The sequence below is a fragment of the Eumetopias jubatus genome, unplaced genomic scaffold (genome assembly GCF_037043125.1).
Source record: "Eumetopias jubatus isolate StellerSeaLion01/CBP00866 unplaced genomic scaffold, mEumJub1_p1.0 scaffold_1, whole genome shotgun sequence".
Lineage (NCBI taxonomy): Eukaryota > Metazoa > Chordata > Mammalia > Carnivora > Otariidae > Eumetopias > Eumetopias jubatus.
The window spans coordinates 191,455,879-191,473,034 of record NW_028274807.1 but is presented as its reverse complement, the minus strand read 5'-3'; the positions used below and the strand labels follow the sequence as shown (position 1 = coordinate 191,473,034).

The following is a 17,156-nucleotide window of genomic DNA, read 5'->3' as shown; positions in this document are numbered from 1 at the left end:
ATATTAATTACTTATTGAACATTTTCTATATGCCAACACTGTATTAAGTATTCTATATGCATTACCTCACTTAATGCTCCCATAAATCTTACAAGATGCCTACGATTATTATCTCTACTTAACAGATGAGGAAACTGAAGCTTTAGTTCCCAAAGTTACACATCTAGCAGAATCCAGATTTAAACTCAGATCTAAATGATTCTAGTACCTACATTCTTAACCACATGCTGACTTTCTTTTGGGCAGATAGTGCCTAAACACATCCATAGTAGAATAATCTTTGCTCCTGGGAACAAAATATTTAATATCTGGTAGCTAAGACTCCTATCTTTCACTGTGTTTGGATGGACAGAGCCCATGTTTGCCTTCATGTGTTTCAATTGGCAAAATCTTCCTTTAAAAATTTGTAAAAAACAAACAAAAAAACCCTCTCTGATCCAGGAACTATTATCTTACAATTAAAAGCTCATAGGCTAATCTTGCTTTCTTTATTTCTATGTTCTTGAAGGTCACTTTACTGTCCCACCATAGGCCTCATATACTTACAATCCTCTCAGTTATAAAAGATCACTTCACTATTCCACCATAGGCCTCATAATCCTCTCAGTTATTAGTGAGGACCTCTGTGAATCACTGATTGTCCCGTTTTGAACATTTGGGCTTCACTATTCCAATTAGCTGTCAGATCCTGTCACAGTCACCCTTCTAGTAGTTTCATGTCTGTTTCTTCTTTGGTTTTCTATAGCCACAATGCTTAGTCATCTGTTGCTTTGAATACATTAGTCTCTCTGCCTCCACACTTGAACTCTGCCTCCACACATGGACTCTCAGTCCATTCTTCATGTAGACCAGCCATGGGGACTGAATATCTTCCCTTGGCTCCAATTTCTTTGGCATTCTATAGCCTAAGGAATAACGCCCAAGGTTCCTTATCTTGTTATTCAAGGACCTCCAAAATCTGACTCTTGGTCACTACTCCATTATCACTTTTCTCCACATTCCTCAATGTACCCTCTGCTTTTGTCAGACTTCATATAATAAGGAGTGCAAGACTGAAACCAGGGGGTTGCAGAGACACCGGGTGAGAACATCAGCAAGGAGTGAAATTGCAGAATAAGGCCAGGTTAACATGAGATATCAAGAAGAGCTCGATGGGGCAGGTATCAAGGCTATACTTAATAAAGAGAAAAGGATGAAAAATGGAAGAGCAACATCTAAATCCCTACCATATGCCAGAACCTCCACTCAATTTCACCAATGCTATCTCATTTATTCCTCCCAACAATTTTTTTGAAATAGAAATTAATAATCACATCTTACCAATGTAGTGAGAGGCTCAGAGACATTAAGCCATTTGTTCATGGTCTCAGAGCTAGTATGTGGCAGAGCCAGTAATCTATCTAAAAAGATAAAGCAAGAGGAATAAAGGTACAATATTTACAAGTCTATCTGACAATTCCAAAGGATGGCAGTGTATGGCTTAGTGTGTTTGAAGGGTTTCATGCTTACTAGGAAGGAAGAAGTGAGTAACTGGCCTAGAATCCATTCAACCCCTTTACTAAAGGGCATTCATTCCAGGAGAAAGGTAACCAGCCAAAGCTCCTTATAAACATGACTGACCTCTGACAAATACATCAGTGGTGTTTATTAGAGGGAAAGTCCTTAATAAATGGGTTTTTTGTTTTGTTTTGTTTTTGCAGGATGCACCCAATTCTCTAAGATTGCTTATGGTTAACAAACTTGGAATCCATGCACTTACGGGGCATGGTTCCTCGGAAAATGTCACATAAGCTAAAAGTTGAAGAGCTCCCTTTGGGTGAGCAATATTCTCAGGTGTTGTTCTCTCAAATATTGCTTAGAGAAGTCATCTGTTAAATCTGGGCCAAAGTGCATTTAGAAAGAACTGGAGAGCTGCAATTGTTGTTCCAGATCTCTTTCTGCTTCACATGTGCATTAGTACTGGCTAAGATCTCTGATTCTTGTGAGTCTGTTTGACAATCAAAGCCTTTGCACAATCTCATATGCCTGGTTGTGTTGTGCAGCTTCTTTAGGAAGCACATCTTCAAAAGCGGAGGCTGAGAAACGGACACAGGTACAAGTGTTTTATTGGACAAGAGATTCCATGATGCAGGAATGAAGAAGAGGGAGAGTAAGACAACAAAAGAGGAAAAGCCAAGATAAGAATGCACTGTCAACAACACTGCTGTAGACTACAGGGGCTCCACTCCACCAGAACATCCATGGAGACATGTACAGAATGCCTCCCAGAACTGTCCACTTGAGGAGTAGGAGGTGGGAGCCTCTATCCGCTAACTTCTGACCCCCAATGGTTAAGGGTTCCCTCAGGGGGCCTTACCACCCCAGTATTTCCAAGCTATGCCTGTCTGTGGGTAGAGTAGTAGGCTCCCACAGCATCAAAGAAGGTCCTGGATGGCACTTGATATGGGATGCTATCCAAGCAAGCTTGCTCCAAACCACCCACTGCAGTCGCAGCTGGTATTAGAGGTGGACCCAGAGGATGTGACATGGAACACTGGGGTGGGCTGCCACAATGACAATACCAGCATGTTTGCTACTTAAACATACTCCATCCTTTTGTATTTCCATGCCTTTGCTTATGCATTTCCCTTGGAATGTCCCTTCTCTCATTCTGCAAACTGAAATTATATTCATTCATCACAGTTTGGGTTGAAATGCCACCTCCTCCTGGAAAACATCTCAGATCTCCAAATTAAAAATAATTACATCTTTTTTTTTGACTTACCACAGCATATTTTTCAACCTCTATTACTGAATTTCTTTCATTCCCCTTTGGTGTTCTAGGTCAGTAACTATAGCCCACTTTATGGGCCATAATCTGATGCAAATACGCAAATCTTTTCCTTTGTTTTCATGGGTGAATAACATGTGGTCCTATATACTTCAGCTTTACCACTTGCTAGTAACATTCTAATTGAGTTTAAAAACGTTACTAGAATTTGGTGTTCCAAAGCCCATTTTAGAGTTTCAAGAAGTCTCTCATTCTAAATTCCACAAAGAAATCTAACTGCCCTGAAATGTTTGGTAATTTGTAGAGGTTCCCAGTATGTACATGCACAAACACAAGAGATGGATTTCTGCAGTTTGGGGGAAGGACAATTTATTACAAATTCGTCATCACTGTTGTCTTGAGTTGACTGTAGTTTTTGAGTACTGCTTTTTTTTTTTAGAGATTGTTACTATTTTATATATTTTTAAAGATTTTATTTATTTATTTGCCAGAGAGAGAGAGAGAGAGAGAGAGAGTGAGAGCACAAGCAGGGGGAGCGGCACGCAGAGGGAGAATCAGAGGGAGCAGGGAGCCTGATGTGGGACTCAATCCCAGGACCCTGGGATCATGACCTGAGCCGAAGGCAGACGCTTAACCGACTGAGCCACTCAGGTGTCCTGTGATTGTTACTATTTTAAAGATTTTTATTTATTTTAGAGAAAGAGAGAGAGAGAATGAGCAGAGGCAGAGGGAGAGAGAGAATCTCAAGCAGACTCCACACTGAGTGCAGAGCCTGACACAGGGCTCAATCTCATGACCCCAAGATCATGTCCTGAGCCGAAATCAAGAGTGGGACGCTTAACTGACTGAGCCACCCAGGTGCCCCAAATTGTTATTTTAGACTAATCATTATCAACAAGTGTGGAAATAAGCTGTAATGGTTAAGAGCAATAATTTTAAAGCCATATTTTCTGTGTTCAAATTCTGGCTTCACCATTTCTTAGTTATGTGACACTGGGCATCTTAACCTTTTGTACCTCAGTTTCTTTATTAATAAAATGTAGAAAATAATAGTACTCATAGGATTGTTGTGAGGACTGCATACATAAGTGAATATAAGAAAAATGCTTAGAACAATGCCAGGCATACAGAAAACTACCTAAGTACTAACCATCATCTTGGGTGGCTATGTATTTTTAGTCTTTAATTTTCTACTAAAATATTTATTAAGAAAGGTAGTGCCCTGCCCCCGGGGGGTGTAAGGCCTGATAAGAACCACACAATGGGTACATGGCCTGACTTTGCCCTTGTGGAGGTCAGGTTTTGGTCTACACAAGAGAGTTCTCAGTTAAATCTAACTATCATGGCTCTGATCTCTGGAAGAATTTCTAAATGCTCATGTGCCCAGTTTAGGACAGAGGTATTAAGACTAAGCCACTCATATGGTGATGAGAATTTATTCTACTGTCTTTGCAAAAATAAATATGCAAACCTTCCCTATCTCATAATCAAGAATAGTTGGTTTTGGAGGGAAAACAAAATCATGTGTTAAGCTTAAATGGTTCTGAAAACAAGCTGAATTGCTACTTAAAAAAAATTAAAATTAGTCATTCATGAGAGATAGAGAATATAAATGCATATGTGTGCCTACTTAAAAGCTTCATTATGCTCATGTGCTCATGTGCTTTTTTGGGGACAATTTAGTTGCTGTAAGGAAGGCTGCTTGTAAAACAGCTCTTCAGTTGTAATACAGGCTTGATTTTCACCATCTAAAACCTCCTGTGACCTAACAAAGCAGAAAAAGACAAGCAACACTGGCATTGCTTCTCTTAAACTTAGATACTTTATTAAAAAAACCATATATGAGTTAATATATTTTTATATCTGTAAGTGAGCATTCATAGCTAAGGGTCAGTAATGTGATAGAAAAAGTAATGAGACCATGTTGAGAAAAAATGGGGTAGTCAACACGAAAATCAACCTCATTTATTATAATATTCTAGTGATCAGCAGGTGTAAAACTCTCTCAGCTATGGTCATTAACGACATTCATTCCAAACTTAACATCTACATTTGCAAACCATTTGAAAGTAAAATTACTTGCCAATTCAATTTCCAATTTGCTTTTATATCTTCATCTTTGATTGACAATTTTTTTTTTAACAATAGCAACCTCAGCGAGTACTTGAGTAAATGGTAGCAACCATCCAATAGTGTAGATAAACTTGTCTATTTAGATTACCTATTCACTTTTCTTCCACATGTACAATCATTTACAACCATGGAATGTTCACTTCAGGTTAGAATGAACTTGCAAAACTGATGTCAGGCTTCTGATGATTAGAATCATTTATTAGAATTATTTGTTCTTAAAGCCATAATGGTATTCATTTTTCTTATCATGACCTAAAAATGACCAAATTTGAATGCACACCTTCAGTGATGCTACCAAATAACTCCAAGTATAAATTACAAGAAAAGAGTGAGTTTGCAAAATAGTATATTTAAATGTGTGCAGGGATGTTTGGGTATATAGTTAATATGGCTGTGCACTGAAATTTAAAGTCATACAGAAGATGGCGCCATGCAGAAGGCCTCCCTTATGCATTCACTCATATGCTTCATGATCACCATGGGGAATTTTATTCCATCAATTTTTCCTGGGTCCCTTCGGCTGAAATTTAAATTCATTGAGGACTCTTTTGCCCTTTATAGAAAAATTCAGAATTCTGAACTTAAGATGCTTTCATATACTTATTAAAACACAAGGTAGACCTCTTTTTATAATTAGCATTCATTACAATGCACATTTCACATGTATTGCTTTACATCAATAACTGGTGCTCTTTGAATCTTTCTCTGAATGTCATTTGATCCCCTTTTTAATTAGCAATAATCACGCCTCGGATAAACCTCACTGACTACGATACTGCCACTGCACAAAGCTGTTGATCCCCTTTTTAAAAACAGCTTTGTTGAGATACAATTTATGTGCCATAAAATTCACCTAGTGTACATTTTTAGTATATTTAAAGAGTTATGCAACCATCACCAGAATTTGGTTGTCAAACATTCCTATCATCCAAATAGATCCCACATACCTGTCTGCAGTCAATCCCCACTCTTATCCCCATCCCCAGGCTACCATGAATCTGGTTTGGGTCTGGAAACATTTGCCTTCTCCAGATCTTTCATATAAATGGAGTATAAAATATAAAATTTTTTGCATGTGACGTTTTTCATTGAGCACAATGTTTTTGACATTCATCCATATTGTAGCCTGTATCATTACTTTTTAATTGCAGAACAGTATTGTAATATATGGATATACCACATTTTGCTTATCCATTCACCAATGGAGTTGATGGAATTGTAGTTTGTCTCCAGGTTTGGCCAATCTAAATAATGGTACTAAGAACATTCATGTTGAGCTCTGTGTGTCGTCATATTTTCATGTTTCTTAGGCATATACCCAGGAAGACAGCCATTGTGGTGGGTATGAGGTAGTATCTTATTTTGGTTTTATTTTTTTAAAATTTTTTTCTTAAGTTGTTAAATTCCAGTTAGTTTACATATAATGTAATATTAGTTTCAGGTGTACAATACAGTGATTCAACACTTCCATAGAACACTTGGTGCTCATCACAACAAGTGTACTCCTTAATCCTTATCACCTATTAACTCATCCCCCAATGTACCTTCCCCCTGGTAACCATCAGTTCTCTACAGTTAAGAAAAAGTTAAAAATAGAACTACCCTACGATCCAGCAATTGCACCACCAGGTATTTACCCAAAGAATACAAAAATACTAACTCAAAGGGATACATGCACCCTGATGTTTACAGCAGCATTACCTATAATATCCAAATTATGGAAACAGTCATTACAGTTTTAATTTACATTTCCTTAATGAGAGTATTATCATGTGCTTTTTAGCCATTTATCTATCTGCTTTTATGAAATGCCTATTCAAATCTTTCACCAAGTTTTAAATTGGGTGAGATGTTTCTTTTATTAACAAACAGTGAGAGTTCTTTTAATATTCTGGATACAAGAACTTTACCATATATACAATTTGAAAATACTTTCACCAGCCTGAGGCTTGTCTTCATTTGCTTAATGGTGCCTTTTGAATGCAAAACTCTTAAATTTTTATGAAGTCCAATTTATTATTTTTTTCTTTTATTATTTGTGTTCTGGTGTCATATCTACAAATGCTTTGCCTAACCCAGGATTGTGAAGATTTCCTATTGTTTTCTTCTAGAAGTTTTATACTTTTAACTCTTACATTTAGGTCTACAATCCATTTTGAGCTAATTTTTGTATATGGTGTGAGGTAAGGGTCTAAATTAATTTTTTTGCATGTGGATATCCAAATGTCCCAGCATCATTTGCTGAAAAGATTATTCTTTTACCCAACTGAAGTGCCTTAGCAATTTTGTAAACAAATCAACTGACCATAAATGTAAGGTTTTATTTCTGTATGCTGCTTCACTGATTTGTCTTCTTCATGCCAGTACCATACTGCCTTGATCACTAGCCTTATAGTAAATTTTGAAATCAGTAAGTTTAAGTCCTCCACCTTTGTTCTTTCACAAAACTGTTCTACTATTCACCTTTGAATTTCCATATACATTTTAGGATCAGTTCATCAATTTCTACAAAAAAGCCCACAAAAAAAACCACTCCAAAATAAAAAAACAATCACCTGCTGGTGAACCTTAGATAAATTTGGGGAGAACTGTCAACATAACAATATTTAATCTCCCAATAGAATGGCTATTTATTTATACCTTTAATTTCTGTCAGCAGTATTTTAAAATTTTCAGTATACAAATCTTACACTAATTTTGTTGAAGTTATTCCTAAGCATTTCATTCTTTTTGATGATACTGTGAGTGGAACAATTTCCTTAATTCCATTTTCAGATTACTCTATCTAGTATATAGAGATGCAACTGATTTTTGTGTATTGATTTTAATATTCTTCAAACTTGCGGTACTCAATTTCTTTTCCACAGACATTTATGCTGTTTGCAAATAAGCAGTTTTGCTTTTTCCTTTTCAATATGGATGCCTTATACTATTTATTTCTTTTTCTTGCCTTATTGCATTGACTAGAATCTCCAATACAGTGATGAATAGAAATGGTGAGAGAAGACAGCTTTGCCTTGTTTCTGATCCCTAGGGGGAAAGCATTCAGTCTATCACCATTAAGTATGATAAACTATATATTTTCATAGATGTCCTTTATCAGACTGAAGAAATTCCCTTCTTAGTTTGTGGTGAGTTTTTCTTTTTTTATTAACTCAAAATGGATCAAAGACTTAGATATAAAAGCTAAACCCATAGATCTCTTAGAAGAAAACACAGGTGAAAATCTTCATGCCCTTCAATCAACTAATGGTTTATTAGATATGATGTTTAAAGCACAAGCAAAAGAAAAAATAAACTACATTTTTAAAAATTAGAAACTTTTGTCCTTTAAAGGACACTATCAAGAAAGTAAGAAGAGCGATAGAATGGGGGAAAATTTTTACAAATCATATATCTAGTAAGAGTCTAGTGTCCAAAATGTATAAAGAATCCGTACAATTCAACAATAAAAAGAAATAATTCCATTTAAAAATTAGCAAAAAATTTGAATAGATATTTCTCCAAAGAAGATATATAAATGGCCAATAAGTAGATGAAAATATGCTCAGCATTATTAGCCAATAGGGAAATGAAAACTAAAACCATGAGATACCATTTCATACCCATAGGATGGGTACAATAAAAAAGACAAATAATAAGTGTTTCTGAGGATGTGGAGAAATTGGAGCCCACATACATTGCTGGTGGGGGTATAAAGTAGTACAGCCACTTTGAAAACAGTTTGGCAGTTCCTTAAAAGTTAAACGTAGAGTTCCATATGACCCAGAAATTTCACTGCCACATAAAGAACCACGAGGATTGAAAACATATGTCCACACAAAAATTTGTACATGAAGGGTCACATTAGCATTATTAATAATAGCCAAAAAGTAAACAACTCAAATGTCCATCAACTGACAAGTGAATGAACAAAATACAGTAGATCCATACAATGGATTATTATTCAGGCATAAAAAGGACCAAAGAGATGCTACAACATAGACAAATGTTGGAAACATTATGGTAAGTGAAAGAAGCTAAATGCAAAAGACTATTCCATTTATATGAAATGTTCAAAATAAGCAAATCCCTAGAGATGGAAAGAAAGGGCTAGGGGTAGCAGGGAGTAACTGCTAATGAATACAGGTACTTTGGGAGTGATGAAGCATTCTAAAATTACACAGTGTTGATGGTTGCACAACTTTGTGAAATATACTAAAAACCGCTGAATAATACACTCTAAAGGGAGAATTTTATGGTATGTGAATTATATCTCCACAAAAAAAAGCTGTTAGTACTTCAATCACTAACTGGTAATGGGGCTTTGGGGAAGTGGAAATTTAGCAAAAGTATAGAAAAGAGTAAGCATCATCTTTCTTGGTGATGCTCTTGTGCTCCCGGAAAACATTCATTCAATGCCCCACAGTCATTGTTGTGAGTTAAACTGTGTCTCCCAGAAGGATATGTTCACGCCTTAATCCCGGGTACCTGTGAACGCAACCTTATTTGGAAATGGGGTCTTTGCAGATATAATCAAATTAAAATAAAGTCATGCTACGTTAGAGTGAGCTGTAATCCAATGATTGGCATCCTTATAAGAAGAGGGAAATTTGGACTAAGAGAGAGGGTGCCATGTGACAACAAAGGCAGAAATTGGAATGATGCATCTATAAGCTAAGAAATGCCAAAGATTGCTGGCAACTCTCAGAAAAGGTAGCAGAGAAGGGCATAGTACAGATTCTCATTCAGTGCTTTCGGAAGGAAATAACTGCTGGTAACTTGATTTGGGACTTTTAACTTCCAGAACTGTGAGACAATACATTTATGTTGTTTTAATCCATCCAGTTTGTGGTGATGTGTTATGGCAGCCCTAGGAAACTACTACACTAAATATTTACACCTTTATTACTAAAGACAAAGGGTTCCAGTGAGTAGAGTCAACCTCTTGGAGTCTCAATTCCTTCCTCATTGGGGATAATAACATCTGTCCATTCACTGTACTGAGAAAATGACCATGAAAACACTTCAGAAACTGTGAAGTACTTTATAAATATAGGCTATTACTCCTCCAGGTGTATGCTTTTAATTGATTTGTCAGCTCTAATTTATTGGGTTTTCTCTTTTCTTCAAGATCATCTGTTTTCAAGCAACATTCACCTTCCTTAGAAAAGCTACAGCCTGGGTACTAGAGTTCTCTAACTTAAAGTGAGAGGTCAAATTATGGAACTCATACCACCCATTCTCCTAACCCCCCCAAAAATACCTTGCCATAAATTGTCAATGAACTCACTTGTATTTTAGGATATACAACACCAATGCACTGTAGCCTTTTGTTTATACATAAGGTTAGGGTATTGTTCCATAATTGACTATTCTGTTGAACTGAATGGTATCATCATAAATGATCACTTTTCGAAGACCAGTATAAAGAAGATATTTGGCACTAAAGTACATCTTTCACAAATTGCAAATCAGTTAGATGCTCAATTATCAATATAAAATTCTACACAAACTCTCATTATTGGGGATTTCTGATTATTTACAGTTTTGAAAAAACTTTTTTTTGTTGTTGTTGTTGTTTAAATATTTTGCTGTAAGTTACCTGCAGTGGAAATTTAACAGTATCCAACAAGGGGGGAAATTTGTCAAATGTCCTTGAACACCTCCGGATTTTGTCTCCCTCTTCACCTCTGCTTTCCTGAATGTATCACTATAGCTGTAGGAGATTGTGACCCCTTAGATAACGTATATATTCTCTTATTCACATGAAAATCTCACATGTCTTTATTTTTAAAGATTTTATTTATTTATTTGAGAGAGAGAATGAGAGACAGAGAGCACGAGAGGGGACAGGGAAGAGGGTCCGAGGGAGAAGCAGACCCTCCGCTGAGCAGGGAGCCGATGTGGGACTCGATCCCAGGACTCCAGGATCATGACCTGAGCCGAAGGCAGTCGCTTAACCAACTGAGCCACCCAGACGCCCCATAAAATCTCACATGTCTTTAAATGGAGATTTTACAAGTATGTAAAGATACACTTATATGGAAGCTCATTATAACACAGAGAGAAAAACAAACACGGAAATTTTGGATAAATATGTTATGCTAAACGCATGCAATGATACATATGGCAGCTATTAAGAAGAATGAGACAAATTAATATGTAGCAACATGGAAAGATTCCCAAGACAGATAGAAGTACAAAGCTCCACTGTCACCCCACCAAACCAATTTCCAAAAAACATAAATGGTATGATTATTTTTGAGGAAAAAAAGATAATATCACACACACACACATATACCCAGTTAATCTCTGAAAGTATCACAAAAAAATTATTAGATGCAGTTACATTTGGAGAATGATTCCAAAGTTTCTTATTATGGGCATGGACTGCTTTTATTATGTAATATAATTTATAAATAGAAGAGTTTTAGCCCATAAGGACAAAGCAATGATTAGCAGTTTACTATGTGAAATAAAAAAAATAATCTGCACAGACAACAATATATAAAAAAGAAATGTTTAAAAGAATTCTTTACTTCTGGGGATCTCAAAAAAGACATTATGCAACATTTTAGAGGTACCACAAGGGAACTGTAGCTAGGGTTGTGTTGCTAGGCCCATACTTGTGTGGGGAATCAATAGACCATCCTTCGAGGTAAGAGCACAACAATTTACTTATAGTAGTTTATCGAGTGCTTAGTTCAATGCGAGTGGACATTTTGTCAATAACATTCTAATGGATGCTATGGATGACAGTTCAGCACTATAATATACAAGCTGGAAGGCCATATACTAAAATCTATAGGTCCCTGGAGTCAGAGGATGATCATTTGTAGAAGAACTAAAGAAAACCACCAAGAAATGTCTTATTGTAGGGCCTAATGATTGTTTTGAAGTAAAAAGCAAACAGATTTGGTTATTATGGATTGACACATTGGTGCCATTTTTATACATTTTTCTATCTTAAAAAATTTTAAGAAATGAAAGGTGAAATTAGAAAGCTTTCCTTAAATTGAATTAGGCTGGAAGCTTATCAATGTAAACACATTTCCCAATTAAGTTAGACAACACATAGAATTCATCACCTGAATCCTGTTGGTTAGAAACGAGCAGCAAATTAACTCATTCAGTTCTATAGTCATTTCACAAGTTTCCAGCACAAGACGAAAGTGGTCACATGAGCTACATTTGTGTCAATTTTCAAAGCAGAAAGTAAGGCAATATTCCCAGAAGGCACAAAAATATTGCTCTTTTAAAAAATATATCCAATTAGATAGGGGGGCGGAGCAAGATGGCGGAGGAGTAGGAGACCTGGATTTCGTCTGGTCTCAGGAATTCAGCTAAATGGGGATTAAACCATTCTGAACACGTACGAACTCAACAGGAGATCGAAAAAGAGAGTAGCAACAACTCTCTGAACAGAGAAGCGACCACTTACTGGAAGGTAGGACGTGCGGAGAAGTGAATCCGAGGCGATATTCAGGAGGATAGACGGCGGGGAAGGGGGCCTCCGTTGGCTGCTTCTGGCAAGTGATAGACCCCAGAGCACAAAATCGGAACTTTTAGAAGTCAGCTCCGCTGAGGGACATCGCTCCAGTGGCTAAGCGGGGGGTGGAACCCTCGTGGGAGAGTGTGGTCTCAGGACCCTCGGGGTCACAGAAAGACCGGGGGTGCCTGAGTGCAGCAGAGCTCCCACGTATTGGAGCGGGGAAGCCAGTTGCAGAGACGGAGCCGAGGTGCGGGCTCTCAGCTCAGGGTTGCCATAAACTGTGATCTGTGGCCCAGTTGGGCCACTGCTCCTCCAGCAGGGACCCAACAAGCGGCAGAACTGGGGAGACTCCCCTCCCTCCACCGGGAGGAGCGGCGCAGAAGCACACTGCACGGATCTGCTGGGTTTGGAGACTCCACATGGGGTCGAGTGCCAGAGATAGAAATGCTCGGTCACAGGCCGGGTGAGCACGCTGTGCGGCCGGAGACCAGGGAGACGGGAGTGACTGCTTTTCTCTGGGGGCGCACTGAGGAGCGGGGCCCCGAATTCTCAGCTCCTCCAAGTGGAGATTGGGAGGCCACCATTTTCACCCTGGTCCTCCAAAGCTGTACCAGAGCTTGCAGGGAACAAAAGCTCCTGAGAGCAAACCCGAGCAGCTTGCTTAGCCTGGACCGACAAGGGTGGGGCAATTCCACCTCCAGCAAAGACATTTGGGAACCACAGCAACAGGCCCCTCCCCCAGAAGATCAGCACGAACAGCCAGCAAGCCAAGACCAAGTTTACTGATCAAGGAGAATGGGAGAACTCCAGCGCTAAGGGAATACTGCACATAGAATTCAAGGCTTTTTTTTTTACCATGATTCATTAGTTTTTCAAAGTTAATTTTTAACCGTTTTTTTAATTTTTCTTTTTCCCTTTTTCAACCAACATCTTATCAATCCCTTTTTTAAAAAAATATTTTTTATTTTTCATTTTTAGAGTCATATTTTATCCCTTCATAGTAGTCACCCTTATTTTTGGCATATATATATAAGTTGTTCTCTCTTTAAAATTTTGATATACAGTTTCTCCTAACACATCACAATATACCCTAAATCACTAGTGTATGGCTTTGTTCTAGTCTCCTGCCTGATCACATTCTCTCCCTTTTCTTTATTTTTTTAAATCTTCTTCTTTCTTTTTTCAAACAACTTCTTATCTTATCAATTCCTTTTATAAAATCTTTTATAATTTTCATCTTTACAGTCATCTTCCATCCCTTCATTGTATCTACCCTTATTTTGTATATATATAAGTCTTTCTTCCTTTAAAATTTTAGGAGGCACTTTTTTCTAACAGACCAAAATACGCCCAAAATCTAGTGTGTGGCACTAATCTATGCACTAGCCTGATCATATTTGATCATATTCTGGGTTTTTTTTGTATTGTTCTGTTTTTGTTTTTATTTTTTTTTGTTGCTTTTTTTTCCTTTCTTTTCTCTTTCTTTCCCTTTCTTTTCCCCTGGTTTCAGGTCTTTTCTGATTTGTATAGAGTATATTTGCTGGGGACGTTGTTAACCTGTTAGCATTTTGTTCTCTCATTCATCTATTCTCCTCTGGACAAAATGACAAGATGAAAGAAATCACCTCACCAAAAAGAACAAGAGGTAGTACCGTCTGCCAGGGACCTACTCAATATGGACATTAGTACGATGTCGGACCTAGAGTTCAGAATCATGACTTTAAAGATACTAGCTGGGCTTGAAAAAAGCGTGGAAGTTATTAGAGACACCCTTCCTGGAGAAATAAAAGAAGTAAAATCTAACCAAGGTAAATCAAAAAGGCTATTAATGAGGTGCAATCAAAAATGGGGGCACTAACTGCTAGGATAAATGAGGCAGAAGAGAGAATCAGTGATATAGAAGACCAAATCATGGAAAATACAGAGGCTGAGAAAAAGAGAGAGAAACAGCTACAGGATCACAAGGGCAGAATTTGAGAGAGAAGCGATACGATAAGATGAAACAACATTAGAATAATTGGGATCCCAGAAGAAGAAGAAAGAGAGAGAGGGGCAGAAGGTATATTGGAGCAAATAATAGCAGAGAACTTCCCTAATGTGAGGAAGGAAACAGGCATCAAAATCCAGGAGGCACAGAGAACCCCTCTCAAAATCAATAAAAATAGGTCAACACCCCGACATCTAATAGTAAAACTTACGAGTCTCAGAGACAAAGAGAAAATCCTGAAAGCAGCTCAGGAGAAGAGATATGTAACCTACAATGGTAGAAATATTAGATTGGAAACACACCTATCCACAGAGACCTGGCAGGCCAGAAAGGACTGGCATGAGATCTTCAGAGCACTAAATGAGAAAAATATGCAGACAAGAATACTATATCCAGCTAGGCTCTCACTGAAAATTGATGGAGAGATAAAAAGCTTCCAGGACAAACAAAAACTAAAAGAATTTGCAAACACAAAACCAGCCATCCAAGAAATATTGAAAGGGGTCCTCTAAGCAAAGAGAGAGCCTAAAAGCAGCATAGATCAGAAGGAACAGAGACAATATACAGTAACAGTTACCCTACAGGCAATACAATGGCACTAAATTCATACCTTTCAATAGTTACCCTGAATGTAAATGGGCTAAATGCGCCAATCAAAAGACACAGGCTATCAGATTGGATCAAAAAACAAGACCCATTGATAAGCTGTCTGCAAGAGACTCATTTTAGACCCAAAGACACCCCCAGATTGAAAGTGAGGGGGTGGAAAACCATTTACCATGCTAATGGACACCAAAAGAAAACTGGGGTGGCAATCCTTATATCAGACGAATTAGATTTTAAAACAAAGACTGTAATAAGAGATGAGGAAGGATACTATATCCTACTTAAAGGGTCTATCCAACAAGAAGATCTAACAATTGTAAATATCTATGCCCCTAACATGGGAGCAGCCAATTATATAAGGCAATTAATAACAAAATCAAAGAAACACATTGACAACAATACAATAATACTGGGGGACTTTAACACCTCCCTGACTGAAATGGACAGATCATCTAAGCAAAAGCTCAACAGGGAAATAAAGAGTTTAAATGACACACTGGACCAATGGACTTCATAGACATATTCAGAACATTCCATCCCAAAGCAACGGAATACACATTCTTCTCTAGTGCCCATGGAACATTCAGCAGAATTGATCACATCCTAGGGCACAAATCAGGTCTCAACCGGTACCAAAAGATTGGGATTATTCCCGGCATATTTTCAGACCACAATGCTTTGAAACTAGAACTCAATCCCAAGAGGAAAGTCAGAAAGAACTCAAGTACATGGAGGCTGAAGAGCATCCTACTAAGGAATGAATGGGTCAACCAGGAAATTAAAGAAGAATTAAAAAAATTCATGGAAACCAATGAAAATGAACACACCACTGTTCAAAATCTTTGGGAGGCAGCAAAGGCAGTCCTGAGAGGAAAGTATATAGCAATACAAGCCTTTCTCAAGAAACAAGAAAGGTCTCAAATACACAACCTAACCCTACACCTAAAGGAGCTGGAGAAAGAACAGCAAATAAAGCCTAAACCCAGCAGGAGAAGAGAAATAATAAGGATCAGAGCAGAAATCAATGAAATAGAAACCAAAAGAGAACAGATCAACGAAACTAGGAGCTGGTTCTTTGAAAGAATTAACAAGATTGATAAACCCCTGGCCAGACTTATCAAAAAGAAAAGAGAAATGAGCTAAATCAACAAAATCATGAATGAAAGAGGAGAGATCACAACCAACATCAAAGAAATACAAACAATTATAAGAACATATGATGAGCAACTCCATGCCAGCAAATTAGATAACCTGGAAGAAATGGGTGCATTCCTAGAGATGTATCAACTACCAAAATTGAACCAGGAAGAAATAGAAAACCTGAACAGACCTATAACCACTAAGGAAATTGAAGCAGTCATCGAAAATCTCCCAAGAAACAAAAGCCCAGGGCCAGATGGCTTCCCAGGGGAATTCCACCAAACATTTAAAGAAGAATTAATACCTATTCTCCTGAAACTGTTCCAAAAAATAGAAATGGAAGGAAAACTTCCAAACTCATTTTATGAGGCCACCATTACCTTGATCCCAAAACCAGACAAAGACCCCATCAAAAAGGAGAATTACAGACCAATATCCTTGATGAACATGGGTGCAAAAATTCTCACCAAAATACTAGCCAATAGGATCCAACAGTAAATTAAAAGGATTATTCACCATGACCAAGTGGGATTTATCCTTGGGCTGCAAGGCTGGTTCAACATCCGCAAATCAATCAACGTGATACAATACATGAACAAAAGAAAGAACAAGAATCATATGATCCTCTCAATAGATGCAGAAAAAGCATTTGACAAACTACAGCATCCTTTCTTGATCAAAACTCTTCAGAGTATAGGGATAGAGGATACATACCTCAATATCATAAAAGCCATCTATGAAAAACCTACAGCGAATATCATTCTCAATGGGGAAAAGCTGAGAACTTTTCCCCTAATGTCAGGAACGTGACAGGGATGTCCACTCTCACCACTGCTATTCAACGTAGTATTAGAAGTTCTAGCCACAGCAATCAGACAACAAAAAGAAATCAAAGGCATCCAAATTGGCAAAGAGGAAGTCAAACTCTCACTCTTTGTGGATGATATGGTACTGTATGTGGAAAACCCAAAAGACTCCACCCCAAAACTGCTAGAACTCATACAGGAATTCAGTCAAGTAGCAGGATATAAAATCAATGCACAGAA

General features: G+C 37.7%; 1 protein-coding gene and 1 pseudogene across 4 annotated transcripts in view; both read right to left on the bottom strand.

Annotated features, from left to right (window-relative positions):
- Positions 1–17,156, bottom strand: part of CFAP20DC (CFAP20 domain containing) — a 266,263-nt gene that overhangs the window by 182,579 nt on the left and 66,528 nt on the right. The window lies entirely within an intron of this gene.
- LOC114214695 (U4 spliceosomal RNA) lies at positions 5,628–5,696 on the bottom strand (annotated as a pseudogene).